The sequence below is a fragment of the Pan paniscus genome, chromosome 7 (assembly GCF_029289425.2).
Source record: "Pan paniscus chromosome 7, NHGRI_mPanPan1-v2.0_pri, whole genome shotgun sequence".
NCBI lineage: Eukaryota > Metazoa > Chordata > Mammalia > Primates > Hominidae > Pan > Pan paniscus.
The window spans coordinates 144855962-144871722 of NC_073256.2; the positions used below are offsets into that span (position 1 = coordinate 144855962).

The 15761-nt window shown below is 40.5% G+C and overlaps 1 long non-coding RNA gene across 1 annotated transcript in view; it reads right to left on the reverse strand.

Moving 5' to 3' along the window:
- LOC130541777 (uncharacterized) overlaps positions 1–15761 on the reverse strand; it is a 181034-nt gene that overhangs the window by 163861 nt on the left and 1412 nt on the right. Inside the window, exons 3-4 of the long non-coding RNA XR_008955895.2 lie at positions 14746–14848; positions 14127–14213 (exon numbers count right to left, since the gene is read on the reverse strand). This is a non-coding gene — a long non-coding RNA (uncharacterized LOC130541777). The remainder of the gene's footprint in view (positions 1–14126; positions 14214–14745; positions 14849–15761) is intronic.

The following is a 15761-nucleotide window of genomic DNA, read 5'->3' on the forward strand; positions in this document are numbered from 1 at the left end:
AATAATAAGACCAAATATCTGAATTAAGACAGTCATAAAAATAATCTTGGGTTTCTTTTATTTATTCATACATTCAACAAATATTCATGGAGCCTTGTTATGACTAGGCACTGGGAACTGAGCTGTGAACAAAACAGATAAATCCTTATACTTGGGATGTTTATATCCAAGTGGAGGACTAATGAGAAATCCTTCTCCTCCCCCAGTCCTATTCTCTAGCGCCCTTCAATATCTGATTTGATCAAATTTACCAAAAATACTTTTTGCACAAGGCAGCACACCCACATGCCCCTCATATATAGACAGTGCATCAAATGTGTTATGGTTGACAGTAGTTGTTCTCAACCAGGGGCCATGTTGCCTTCTCTCTAGAAGACATTTCTCAATGTCTGGAGACACTTTTAGTATCACAAGAAGGGGGATGTGCTAATGGCACCAGTGGGGAATGCTGCCAACCATTCTACAATGCACAGGACAGCTCCTCACAACAAAGAATTATCTGGTCCCAGATTACCTAAGTGCTGAGGTTGAGATGCCCTGGTCTACAGTCGACATCTAATAGCCAGATCCAAGCAGCAGTTATACTTTCCCTGATTTCCTTTAATATAATAATATCCAGCATTAAAGAGCCATTGTAGACATTGGGAGTTTTCCCACTGCTCAGTTTTTAAACACCCTTCCCTCATCTAAGAAACCTTTCACATCCCCAAGGTGGAAACAAGAAACTCACTTTCCCATTCTCCTTTGTAATGCTCCACCTCAGCCACACCAAACACAGTGAGTGACAGTATCACTGAAAAGTGAGAAGATGAGAGAGCTGATGCTGGGTAGAAACCATTTTTTGGCTAGAGATGGCAGTGATGGCTGGAAGTGGGATTTCTGACATCCTGAGCCCAGAATGTGAGCTGGGGTCTCTGTCCTCAATAGCATCGATGGAGTCTGTACTGGTGCATTCCCATTGTATAGTATGGATGTAATCCTTCTCCATAGAGCCTCCCAGTGTGACTCTCCAGCCATCTTGGAGACGTGAAGCACTCATATTCTTCAAAAAATTCTTTTTTCCCCTAAACCCACTTAATGGGTTCTGTTTGCATTTTTTCATAATAACAAGCAAAAAACTGTTCACAGTCGATAGGAAATCTAAGAAGGATGGACTCACAATTCACCTAGAACTCACTCACTGGCTTACACTAATCATCTTATTTTGGGGTAAAAACCACCTTGGCTACTAACACAGTAAAACACCCTAGTGTGCGCTGCCTGAAAAAGGTATTTCAAAGATAATGTCTTCATCAACAGCAAAAGAAGAAACCTTGTCCTCTGTCTTATCAAATAGCCAATGCCTTCATCCAGCCAGTTTTTCCCCAGCTGTAAATACAACCTATGTGAGTTTGTCTCCATTTTGCAAGCACAGGAAATAGGAATCATAAGCCACCTGTGCTCCTTTCACATCAAATTAAAAGGGAGAGAAAAAGATTGAAAGGAAGCGTGGGAAAACAAAACCTCCATAAAAATTTTAAAGTCAGACTGCCCTTGAGCCAGCTTGAACGTTGGTTTAAGTGGATTATGATGCCAGCTTTCGAGGACATGCTCTACCATGGGAATGGAGAGACGGTGCATGGAAGATGCACCACCTTCATCTTGTATTTGCCACTGTGGGAGAAGACTGACCTGTTAGCCTTTTCTGCTCACCAGTTCATCTTTGGCTGGGAGAGAGAATTCTGAGTGCAGAATTCTTCACATTATCCATGCAGAACTAGGAAAATTCCCCAAAGTTATGGGTCTGTATAGAGTTAGTGTCACAGTAAGAATCCCATTGCCCAAGCAATAGGGTCTAAAATCACGATCTTATTCAAAGTAACAGCGACCACTTACCTCATGCCTCATATGTGCCAGATACTTTTCTTACATTATTTTTAATCTCCATAGCAATTATTTAAGGTAGATAATATCTAGAGATGAGGAAACTGGGGCTCTAGGAGTATGCATGATTTGTCCAAGGTCTCACAGCAATATCTTAGTAGAGTCTGTCTAGAATCAAAGCCAATTTGTCTTTTTGCTCTATCATGATTCATCTCTACTTCACTCTAACTCTATCCTAAAAACCACCTTCCCCATCCACTATATAAATGAATGATAGCACCACCCTTTCAGTAAAAGGATCTAGACATTCACCATCTCTCTACCATCCTAGCAGCAACTGCAATGCTTGGAAAATAGTTGAGGATTAGTAAGGGCTTGTCAAATGAGACACAGTTTCTTGTTCTGGCCCTGACACGAAACAGGTAATCAAGTAAACGTATATTTTATATATATTCACTTCACTTTCCTAGGCACTAATTTCCTTATCTATAAGACAAGGGTATTGGGCCAAAAGTCTAGTCTTAAAGGTTCCTTTCAAGTCATTTATTGAAAGTTTGTCTGATACTTTATTTTTTACTGAACTTTATATATTCCTTAAATACACACTCAAAGAAACATATACAGGTAAATACAGACAAGCTCTATCTAATGGTGTTAACTGTCACTCAGTATATAGAGACATCTTCTCTCAGAGAAATTGGTCACATGTTCTTTCTTTAGACAACTGCTTATCATGTCCTTTGACTAATCATAAGCCAACAGTAAGAAGTTAAGAGTGCCAAGAAAAGTAACTGTGTTAAGTTGCATTTGTATTTTTCCAAGTATTTACTCTCCCATTCTTTCATATCTATAAGAGGATTATCCATCCCCACCCACTGGCATGTGCGTACAGTGCCTCCATGAGGGGGGTATATCTGTTTTTCTTCACAATGAATTTATCACATTCCTTGCTTTGGCCAATAGAATGTGAGTGGGCATACGATGTGTGCATGTCTGAACAGAAGTCATGAAACAATTGCCTGGTTCTGATTTATCTCCTGCTATTTTTTTTCTTTGGCGTTAAATTGGTATGTGCGAGATAGAGGTTGATCTTTCAACTTTGACCTGGTATTGAGAAGGCACCTGAGGCAAAACCAGAGCTGATCTAGAGTTGACATACACAGTGGACATATAAAATGAATAAAAGATAAAACTTTTAGATTGTAAGCCACTGTAATTTGGAAGATGTTTGTTACTGCAGCATAACCTATCAAAGGCTGACTTATAAATAATATTTCAGATACCGTCAATTCTCACTGTTCACAGTAGTTATGTTTTATGAAGTTTCCATGGATACTGAGTTAGCGAACACTGAACTAATGTTCCTAGGTAAAATAGAAGATTAGGTTCCCGTGAGCTCTGGCCAAAACATTTTCGTCATCCAAGCAATACATAATCTTGCTTTATGTGTGTTTTTATGTAAAGACACCTTATTCAATATATTTTGTTGATTCATTAAAATTAAACTCATGGCCAGCAGCATTATAGCTCATGCCTAAATGAGGCTTATCTAACATGTATATATTTTCCATAAGACATTTCACAGTCTTCTTGCACTCAAGAACACTACACAGCACTTCAGCACTATGCTGAAATGGGGCCGTTTTAAACAGAAAAATCACCACCAAAAAAATTAGCTGGGAGTGGTGGTGCACACCTGTAGTTCAAGCTACTTGGGAGACTGAGGCAGAAGAATCGTTTGAACCTAGGAGGCAGAGGTCGCAGTGAGACAAGATTGCACCACTGTACTTCAGCCTGGGCAACAGAGTGAGTCTCCATCTCAAGAAAGAAAACAAAACAAAAACAAAACAAAACAAAGAAACAAAAAAACACTTCATCAAAAAGCATAAAAATGGGGAAAATGTGGAGCTAAGTAGATTGAAAGGGACACTTGTTACAATGTGAGAGCTGAAATGAGATAGCAGAGGCTCACCTTGTTTACCCTCAGCTAGGACCATGTGTGTCAACTGACTTAGATGTTTTGCCACCCACTCTAAGCATGTCCAAGAATCACTGTAAAAGCACCATGAGTATTGATTTGGGGATTTAAGTATGTTTTAGCAAGTAGGTGAGTTCACAAATATAGAATCCATGAATAATAAAGATCTACTCTACTTACATGTGCCACATCATTTAACCCTCATAACAATCCCAAAAGGTGAGTATTTTTATCACCATTGTAGAGAAAAGTAAGATTCTGACGGTGAAATAATGTGTCCAAAGGTATAACTAATTTGTGATAAAGCAAGAATTTAAAGGTTTTTAAAGTCTTCTAGGTTTGCATGGCTCCAAAATCACAATATGGCTCTTTTCTCTGCCCCATATTGTCTCCCAGTAGAAGGAAAGTTGACATGTGGCACCAAGACTCAACTTCTCTGCCTGGATTTCAGGGCCCTGCTTAATCTGATTGCTCATGGTATTTTCCATCTCCATTCAGTCCCTGCTCAACAACACCCTCCTCTTCAGTGAAGAGATTCTTTCCTCCCATTGTGCTCAGCCTCCATTTTTAGTTCTACTTTGACACGGAATATGCTCTTCTGTCACGCATCTGGTCCACATTCTGAAGGCTGGTTGGAGAAGCTTGGAGATTATTTGGTCCAATCTTGATGCTTCCAGCTCAGACCCAGAGAGGGTCAGTGATTTTCCCAATGTTAGTGAGAGTCTGAGTAAGGACTTGAACACAGATTTGCTGACCTTGGGGCAATTATCCCTGGGATTGTTTCACTTTTCCTCTCACCCCAAAAGCAATTACCTTTAACCTTAGAGCAAACAAATGAGGCAGAGGAGGGGCGGGAGTGGCAAAAGCAAATCATTACCACTCAGAGGTGTTTACAAATGATTTCAAAGGGTTTTTAGGAAGGAGACAGAGCTGATGACTTTGTCAGTCAAACGGCCTCCTGTTCTAAAAGAAGCCAACAAACCATTGAAGAATAATAGCAGAGACCTTCTGGTCTTTGAATTCATACAGCACCTTTCACCTCTGAAGCTCAAGGCTCCTTCCAGACGTTATCTCATTCTTCTTCCCAGATCACTAGTAGAGAGTAGTTGCAAGTATTGTACCCATTTTGCTGATAGAAACATTAAGCCTCAAACGCAGTAAGAGATTTGATCAGAATCAGAAAAATCAACAACCTTATTCTGCAGAACCAGGGTTAAAGCTGAGAACTAGAATCAAAACTTAGCCCTTTCAAATCTCGTCCTAAGCCATAGAAGGAATTTTCTAGAAATGAGACTGAAACAAGGGGGAAAAGAGGACTGGCATTTGTTGAAGATGTGTTGTGTCAAATGTCTCATATTAAAGATATCACGGGTCCTTGGTATCCATCCTGTGAAGTAGAAATTGTTATCCTCACTTTATAGACAGAGAAAAGATTTGACCACAGATATTCATAACATCAAAGCCAGCATCATTGATAAAACTGCAGAAAGTGCCTGGTATTTGCAGAAGACTATGCTAGGCCCAATGAGCGTACAGTGAAGCACAAGATGAAGATGTAGCAAGAACTTATTATGCACCAGGCATCAGAGATCCGAAGATAACTAAGACATGCCCTCCAGGAGTCAACACTCTATTTGAACAGAGAAGAGGAGCATGTGGAGCATATAGAGAATAATCCAGAACCCACTCTCTTGTTGAGTACTTTCCACGTGCCAGGCACTGTGCTCTTCATGCTAGAGATTCAACAGGGAACAAAAACACAGTTCTTGCCTTCGTGTAGCTCACTATGCTTGATTGTCAATGTATTCCAAGGGATGCTGCATACCCAAAGATTCGGGGCAGGCACAGGAGAAAAGGGAGGACTTTGACTTTGTGTGCTTTATCTTAAAACTCATGCAAATTTAACATCCTACTCTATAATATATGGAGGTTCATTTTAACATTACTATATATTTCCTAATAATCAAGTTAAATTATTTGCCTTTTTTTTCTTTACCAACCTTTCCAAAACAGTTGAGACTTCAGGGTACCATTCACGTTGACTCTGGAGCATAAACGAACTCCTAACAAACTAGACCTATACCATCAGGATGCACAAGCCTGATTTAAAAGTGCTGGCAAATAGGCACAGTCCAATTCTGTCGACACCACTTTGATTCAATATTGTTAGTGTCTACTATGTGCTATTATGCACAGTGTTCAGTGCTGGGGGAAACAAAACAAAACAAAACAAAACAAAACAAAAACAACCAAAACCAAAAACTGGGATAATGGAGAAGAAAACTTCAAATTATTTCTATTCAGTGAAGTTAGAGCTATGGCCAAAATAGCTAGAGGGGCCAAGAGGGGCCACCCAAACCAGATTAATAAGCTCCAGGTTCCTCTCATATTTGCACATTAAAAGCACACAATAATTGTTTTTGGCTGATAGAGTCACATCAGTTTTGTCTTAATCTTACAAAATATGTGTTCCTTATAAAGCACATAATCACACCCAGCCTTGCAGCTCCACGTGGGGGGCACAAACAGGGTAGGGCTGCTTTCTGGACCCAGGAGTCTAATTAACTCTCTCATCAAGTCAGTCCAGTTGGGCCTCCAGCCTCCTACCCCACCCCCACCTTGGATGTGCCCTTTGGCAGCATTTACAGGAGTGGTCTCCCTCTCATTCCCCAAGCAAAGAAAGTTTCTCACATGGTGATCTATGAATGTGTCTGCTCATGACTTCTCTGGAAGTTAATTCTATTGCCTTGTGGGTTGGATTGACAACTGCCAAAGGATTTCCTCACGCCTCTGGGACATGGACCTCCTGGCAGTGACTCTTTCTACACTGCTGCAACCTGACAAATTTAAAAATGAATCATTGGCCAGACGCAGTGGCTCATGCCTGTAATCCCAGCACTTTGGGAGGCCGAGGTGGGCAGATCACGAGGTCAAGAGATCAAGATAATCCTGGCTAACATGGTGAAACCCCATCTCTACTAAAAATATAAAAAATTAGCCGGGTGTGGTGGCAGGCGCCTGTAGTCCCAGCTACTCGGGAGGCTGAGGCAGGAGAATGGCGTGAACCCGGAAGGTGGGGCTTGCAGTGAGCCGAGATCATGCCACTGCACTGCAGCCTGGGCAACAGAGCAAGACTCCATCTCAAAAAAAAAAAAAAAGTGCATCATTACATTCTATCTACATCCAAATCCTTTATTTTTCCCTCCTAGTTATGAACTAGCCCAGAAGCCTCAGACTTACTGCACTTTCTATTGTCAGTATATTCAGATTAAACTAACATTTACTGAGAACCCACTGTGTGTCTCTCATGTTTATAAATGTTATTTAATCATATGTCCTGATTAGCCCTGGTAATTAAATAAGTGTTACCATTTTCAAGATGGGTTCTCTGAAGCTTAAAAAAATAAGTTACTAAGCCAAGTCTCCAAATTCCAGTTCTACTACTTTTCCCTCTCAACAGTGTTGCCTAAACCTTTGGATGGATAGATGGATGGATGGATGGAGAAAGAGACAAAGAAAGAAAGAGAAAAGAGAAAGGCATATATATATATTTTTCTTCATTCTGGGGGCCCACCCTGAAACTACTGAATCACAGTCTCTAGAGGTTCTCAGGCAACTAGCCCAGCTGTTTTTGCCAACTGGAATTTATGAGCCACCGCAAGAGACCACATGCAGCTTCATCTAAAACAAATTATTTTTAAGCACGCAGACTGAGCAGTGATATGAGGAGTGCACAGGAGTGCCTACGCCTACTCCTGGTCTCCATGAGTCTCCTTTGCAAAGTCAGGTATTACAAGATTCTAGAACACATATTGCCTGCCACTGATAATTTAGTTGTTCAGCAAACATTCATTTGCTGAGTTGCATGCCAGACACTTTACTAGATGATGGGACAACTAAAGGGAAATGAACAGTTCTGTCTCTATGTAAAAATAATAATGATGATGATGATGAGATGGGACTTCAATTGAGGAAGTGCCATTGGGGAGGTATGTAAAACGTGCTATGGAAAAAAAGCAACAGGAACCCCTTGATAGAAAAAAAAAATGCTGGTGGGGGTAGGGATTTCTGCCTGTGTTCTTCAGAATGGGGTATGGGAAAATCTGGGAGGAAAAGAAATTTAAGTAAGAGCAGAGACTGCAAAATTTGTTGTGTTGACTTTTCCTCATGCTGCTTCCCTTGGCGTGGGAAGTCATTAGCTGGATAGGAGAGACTTCACAAGAACTGCAATGAATCAAGATGTGCTGGTTTTGTTTTGACACATGGAATTCTTAGGGATTTGATGTTTTTTTTCCCAGTCTTCTCCATCAAAGTTGTTTTCAACCAGTCCTGATTGGACCAATTGACTCATCCTCAGATATCATAGTTTTCCCACTACAAAAGCATGGAACTGATGCCAATAAACCCACTCCTTATTCCCAGAGGGCTAGGGTGAGTCCTTGCAGAGGGGAATCGCTAGGGATGGCACCTGGCAGAAATGGACCATCTGTCTTTCCTCCACAATTATGGTCCCTGCCATTGTGAAGGAAACATTTACCTCCTCCTCACCCTCAGGCCCCCTTTTCCTGCACTTAGGGTCTCATTGCCCCTCCCCACCCTCCGACAAGTAGCTGGTGCTTTCTCCTTGACCTCTGACTCACTGTGGGGAGAACTCTGCCTCAAGAAACATCTTTTCATCTCCCTCTCTAGCTCCAACTGTCCCTTTGCCTCCATGGGGAGCTCCTTGCTCTCTCCTTCGATATTTCTCTGAGGGCTCACCCAGACCACTCCACTCCACCTGCCACCAGTGGTCTCAGACTGAACTATAAATCTGGCCATCCTCCTCTCCTGTTTGGTATCTTCCATCCCCTTCCCATGTCTGGCACATGATGATGACCTCAACCCCCAGGTGACTCTTGGACCACATACCATCCATGCCTTTCCCGTTGAGCTACTGTGGAAAGCCCATGCTTGCTTCTAAGTGCTCCATGGTTTGGTTTGGTTTGGTTTTCTGTCATGTCATTCTGTCTGCCTGGGACAGGATTTCTCCCTATCAACACTGAGAGATCTCCTGCTGACCCTGTGCTCAATGATTGTGTCTGCCTTGTCCCTAGCATCCAGATCAACACCTAGCAAATAAACAAGTGCTCAAGAATGTATGTTAAATGAGTGAATAAGCTAGTTAGCAAGAGAGTGAAAGAGAATGAATGAATCCTTGGAGAGCGCAGGCCTTCACTGTGAGGCCTCTAGAAGCCTAAGTGAATGACATACTCCTTCCCCTGGGCTAACAGCATGTGAAATATCCCTCTGCTGTAACCCTTATCACTCTTACGATGTGGAATCTCAGGCTCCCTTCTTGGGCACATAGTCTGTATCACATTTTGTATCAGCAGCACATAATAGCCATGCAATACATAATCAACAATTTAGTTTTACGAATCCATTTGACCATCCACATTCCCCACATCTCCTCACCTCTTTCTACAGCATTTTCTGACTCCTCACTTTTCATTCTATCTCTCTTACCTTCAGAAAATTCCAGACCTGGCTCCTTTACCCTAGTAGTACTGCCTGAAATGCCCTCTCCTGCATCCTTTCCTATGTGTATTTAAAACCTAAACTCCTCACAGCTAACAAAAGACCATCCTCCCAAGCCTCCCAGGCTTTCAAGAACATTCCTCCTGTGGCTCCCAAGTCACACACATGTCTCTTTGACAATAATAATAAAAACAATCATTTTTCAGTACCAGAATGAATCTCAAGTGCTTTATGTATTAATAAATTCAGACATATCTCTTTTTATTGTACTTCTCTTTACTGTGCTTTGCAGAGATATTGCATTTTTTTTTACAAACTGAAGATTTGTGGCAACCCTGCATCTAGGAAATCTATCAGTGCCAATTTTCCAACAGCGTAAGCTTATTTCATTTCACTGTGTCCCATTTTGTTAATTCTTTGGTAAGTTCAAGTTTATTGTTATTATTCTATCTGTTATGGTGATCTGTGATCAGTGATCTTTGATATTACTATTGTAATTGTTTTGGGGTGCCACACACTGCACCCATATCAGACAGTAAACTGGTAAATGTGTGTGTTCTGACTGCTCCACTCCAACCAGCCATGTCCCCCATCTCTCCCCCTCTCCCCTGGCCTTTCTATTCCTTGAGTCAGAAAAAAATATTGAAATTACGTGAATTAATAATCTTACAATGAACTCTAAGTATTCACGTAAAAGAAAGGGTCACAAGTCTTTCATTGTAAATAAAATACTAGAAATGATTCAGTGAGCCGAGATCACACCACTGCACTCCAGCCTGGATGACAGAGTAAGACTCTGTCTAAAAAAAAAAAACAAAAAAACAAAACAAAAAAAAAACTAGAAATGATTAAGCTTAGTGAGTATGGCATGTCAAAAGCTCAGCCTCTTGTGCCAAACAGCCAAGTTGTGAATGCAAAGGCAAAGTTCTTAAAGGAAACTAAAAGTGCTATTCCCACGAACGCATTAATGATAAGAAGAAAAACAATCTTTTTGTGATATGGATAAAGTTTTAGTAGTCTGGATAGATCAAACTAGCCACAACATTCCCTTAAGTCAAAGGCTAATTCAGAGCAAGCCCCTAACTCTATTCAATTCTGTGAAGTTTGAGAAAGATGAGGAAGCTGCAGAAAATGAGTTTGAAGCTAGCAGAGGCTGGTTCATGAAGTTTAAGGAAAGAAGCCATCACCATAACATAAAAGTGAAAGGTGAAGTAGCAAGTGCTGATGGAGAGGCTGCAGTAAGTTAACCAGAAGATCTAGTTAAGATAAGTTATCCAGAAGATCTAGTTAAGATAATTGATAAAAGTAGCTACACTAAGCAACAGAATTTCATTTTAGACCAAGCAGCCTTATATTGCAAGAAGATGCCATCTAGGACTTTCGTAGCTACAGAGGAGAAGTCAATGCCTGGCTTTAAAGCTTCACCAGACAGGGTAACTCTCTTGTTAGGAGCCAATGCAGATGGAGACTTTAGGTTAAAGTCAATGCTCATTTACCATTCTTTTTTATTTTCTTTTTATTATTATACTTTAAGTTTTAGGGTACAAGTGCACAACGTGCAGGTTAGTTACATATGTATCTATGTGCCATGTTGGTGTGCTGCACCCATTAACTCATCATTTAACATTAGGTATATCTCCTAATGCTATCCCTCCCCCCTCCCCACCCCACAACAGGCCCCGGTGTGTGATGTTCCCCTTCCTGTGTCCATGTGTTCTCATTGTTCGATTCCCACCTATGAGTGAGTACATGTGGTGTTTGGTTTCTTTGGCCTTGCAATAGTTTGCTGAGAATGATGATTTCCAGCTTCATCCATGTCCCTACAAAGGACATGAACTCATCATTTTTTATGGCTGCATGGTATTCCATGGTATATATGTGCCATATTTTCTTAATCCAGTGTATCATTGATGGACATTTGGGTTGGTTCCAAGTCTTTGCTATTGTGAATAGTGCTGCAATAAACATACGTGTGCATGTGTCTTTATAGCGCATGATTTATAATCCTTTGGGTATATACCCAGTAATGGGATTGCTGGGTCAAATGGTATTTCTAGTTCTAGACCATTTACCATTCTTAAATTCTTAGGGCCCTTTAGAATCATGCTAAAACTACTCTGTATGTGTTCCGTAAATAGAACAACAAAGCCTAGGTGACAGCACATCTGATTACAGAATGGTTTGCTGAATATTTTAAGTCCATGCTTGAGACCTGCTGCTGAAAATCAAAGATTCCTTTCAATATAGCTACCCAAGAGTCTTGATAATGCTTTTAGTTATCCAAGAGTTTTGATGAAGATGTGCAAGGAGATTAATGTTATTTTGTGCCTGTGAACACAGCATTCCTGCCATAGCCCATGGATTGAGAAATAATTTGACTTTCAAACCTCATAATTTAAGAAATACAGGTTATAAGGCTACAGTTGCCATAGATATTGAGTCTTCTGATGAATCTGAGCAAATTAAATTGAAAACTTTCTGGAAAGAATTCAGCATTTTAGAGGTCATTAAGACTATTTGTGATGCATGGGAAGAAGTCAAAATATCAGCATTAATAGGAGTTTAAAAGAAGTGGATTCTAACCCTCATGGATGACTTTGAAAGCTTTAGTGGAGGCAAGAACTGTGGATGTGGTAGAAACAGCAAGATAACCAGAATTAGAAGTGGAGCGTGAAGATGTGACAGAATTGTTACAATCTCGTGATAAAACTTCAGTGGATGAGAAGTTGCTTCTTATGAGCAAAAAAACAAAAAAAAAACAACAAAAAAATAGTTTCTTGAGATGGGATCCACTCCCAGTGAAGATGCTGTGAGCACTGTTGAAATGACAACAAAAGATTCACTACAATCAACTTAGTTGATAAAACAGCAGTAGGGCTTGAGAAGATTGACTTCAATTATGAAAGATCTACAATACTATGGGTAAAGTGCTGTTAAACAGCATTGTAAGCTACAGAGAAATCTTTCGTAAAAAGAAGAGTCAATCAATGCACTAAATTTCATTCTTGTCTTATTTTAGGAAATTGTAATAGCTACCCAACCCTCAGCAACCACCACCCTGATCACTCAGCAGCCATCAACATTGAGACAAGACCCTCCACCAGCAAAAACAGATTATGATTTGCTGAAGGCCCAGGTTTATTATTTAGCAATAAAGTTTTTTTGTTTGTTTGTTTGTTTTTGAGATGGAGTCTCGCTGTGTTGCCCAGGCTGGAATGCAGTGGCATGATCTCGGCTCACTGTCACCTCTGCTTCCCATGTTCAAGTGATTCTCCTGTCTCAGCCTCCCTAGTAGCTGGAACTACAGGCGCCCACCACCACAACTGGCTAATTTTTGTATTTTTAGTAGAGACAAAGTTTCACCATATTGGCCAGGCTAGAACTCCTGACTTCTGGTGATCCTCCTGCCTCAGTCTTCCAAAATGCTGGGATTACAGGGATGAGCCACCATGCCCAGCCAGCAATAAAATATTTTTTAATTAGGATGTGTACATTTAAGAATGGGCATGGTGGCTCACACCTGTAATCCTGGCACTTTGGGAGGCCGAGACGGGAGGATCACTTGAGGTCAGGAGTTTGAGATCAGCCTGACCAACATGGTGAAACCCTGCCTCTACTAAAAAAAAAAAAAAGTTTCTAAAAATTAGCTGAGTGTGGTGGCATGCACCTCTGTAATCTCAGCTACTTGGGAGGCCAAGGCAGGAGAATCACTTGAACCTGGAAGGTGGAGGTTGCAGTGAGCCGAGATCGCATCACTGCACTCCAGCCTGTGTGACAGACTGAGACTCAGTCTCAAAAAAATTAAAAAAATAAAATAAGATGTGTACATGCTTTAGACATAATACTATTTCACACACAGTAGACTACAGCAGTGTAAACATAACTTTTATATGCACTGGAAAATCAAAAACTTCACGTGACTTGCTTTATGGCAATATTTGCTTTATTGCAGTGGTCTGTAACCAAACCCACAATATCTCAAGTTATGCTTGTATATACATTTTTATAATCTCCTATACATAATATGGAAGGATAAGAAATTGAGGCACAAACAGGTTAAATATCTGTCTTAAAGCTGGCCAACTGGTAAATGATAGAGCCAGTATTTAAACTTGGCCATTATTCATTCATTTATTCACCGATTCATTTATTCATTAAACAAATAGTTATGGAGTGCCCATGAGGCATTATTTCCAGACTTCAACACTTTGTGGTATTATTCACTTGGCAAACTAAACTATTCTGTTGCTTAGACAAAGTGAAGGCAGACAAAGGAGGAAAACCAGAAGGGATTATAGGCTCTGAATCAAAGAAAGGCAGAAAAATGGAAGAGTGAGAGACAAGTTTCAGTTTCAGGTGAGATACCTGAAAGGGGAAAAATTCCTAGGGAATAGCTTTCCTCCTCCAGGGCTCCAGGTTGAATGAATTCCCTGAACTCAGGAACAAGCGTCAAGACTTGTTTTATTGGTATTTACAAAAATAGGTTTTAAAGGATCAGTGATTTGCAGATTCCAGTTGGATGTGTCACACACACACATCTCTCATTCATCATGTCTAAGAGAGGGGAGAAGGAAAGACACAGTTTTGAAAGCCTAGATATTTTGAAAGGGGTGTTTTGGGATTTCAGTGATTTCTTTTTCCAGCAGCAACTGTACCTTGGACTGTGGTGTATCTCTCTTTCCCATCTCCCAGGCAGGTCAGTTAACCCTTTTGGGCTGTGTTCAATCAGGGTTAGTGCGTAATAAAGATCCTCTGCATTTAGAATTACCTTTTTTTACCTCTAAACCCTCTTCAAGAGGCTGCAAACTCTTCAAAGACAGAAGCTGCTGTATGGATTTTTCACCTGCTTCAGTGCCTAGAGAGGAACAAGGGAGAGAAGGGGAGAGAAAAAGGAGGAAGGAAGAAACAGGCGCAAGGGATATCTACTTGGTACTTCACAAGGTAGTGTTAATGAAATACACTTAAATCAAGAGTTCTGGGTTCAAGTTCCAGTCCTGACGGTGCCTATACATCCTTGGGTCATCACTCAGACTCTCAGAGCCTCAATTTCTTACTCTGAGAAATGGAAATAATAATGCCTACTTCACCAGATCATTAGGAGAATTAAATAAGGTAATGTATTGGGTAACATTTTGTAATTGTGTGCTACTGTGTAAGTTAAAATTGTATGAAGGTTTAATAAAAGGAATTGTTCTTTAAGACTTCAAGAGTTTCTGTCAGAAGTTGAAACTAGAGGATTTACCAGGATGTTTCTGGCTCTATAGGGGTCATGTCCCTTTCCAAGATGCCTCAGTTGACCAGTAAACACTTTCTTTTCAAGGCTTAATATTAAAATAGTATCAAATTCTGATCTAATCTGGATCAGAAGAGAAAATACTCCAACCTACCATTGTCAACCGCAACACTGGTTGTGTTTAATGGTGATGGAATTCTGTCACTTCCACCAACACTTTTTGAGCATTCGCTGGATGCAGGGCATTCTGGTGTATACTGATAAGAAACAACAACCAAAGATAATTAAGATTGACCTCACCCTCCGAGATGTTTACAGTCTACTTTGCTTCCCTAAGCTTCAGTTTTTCCCTCTGCCAAAACAGAAGCTCGGAAGAGATGTCTCCAAGACACTTTCTACCATGACCTTTTGAATTTCATAACTCTCTAATTCCAGAATTCAAAGAGTGACTGTTTTACCTCCCACTGAATGATTCTTCTGAGAAAAAAGCTCTCTGCTAGCTAAGCTAGCCAAGACACTATACCTGAAGATAATACCTAAACTTCTGTTTGTGTCCCAGGAATCCCAAATTGATGTCACACCAAAACAATGTCATTTATACAATTCATTATATAAGTCACTCAATACATTTGCTTAGTTGATTTTCATTAAAATCCTGCAGGGAGCATTATTACACTCATTTTTCAAAAGAGATAACTGAGTCGTAAAAGGATTAAATTATTTGCCCAGGTCACACGGAAAGAAATTAACGTGGCCACGGCATAAAACCAGATTTTCTGTTTTTAAACATATTTTTTTCGCTGACCTCCACCCTGTAAGAGGTTTTATTACCAAGCGATTGAGAAGCACAGGCTCGGGGACACTGAATTTGACCAAAGAAGCCAATAGAACTATTCCAAAAACCTATGGTTCCCCCTAAAGCATTAGAAAGACTCAGAACGGGTTAAGTTCTCCCTGGCTCATTCCCAACAGACACTAAATTCACCTGTACTTGCTCTGAAATAAATCAGTGTCCCTTTCTGCTGCTGCTGTTGTCTGGAAATAATGCAAATGCAATGGGCCTTTACTGACATTGTGCTTCCCTGGAAGGATACACATAATAAATTATCCCTTAATACTGTTAAAGAGAAATTTTCCTCTTACTCAGGAGCTTTTGGGGTTGGACTGGGC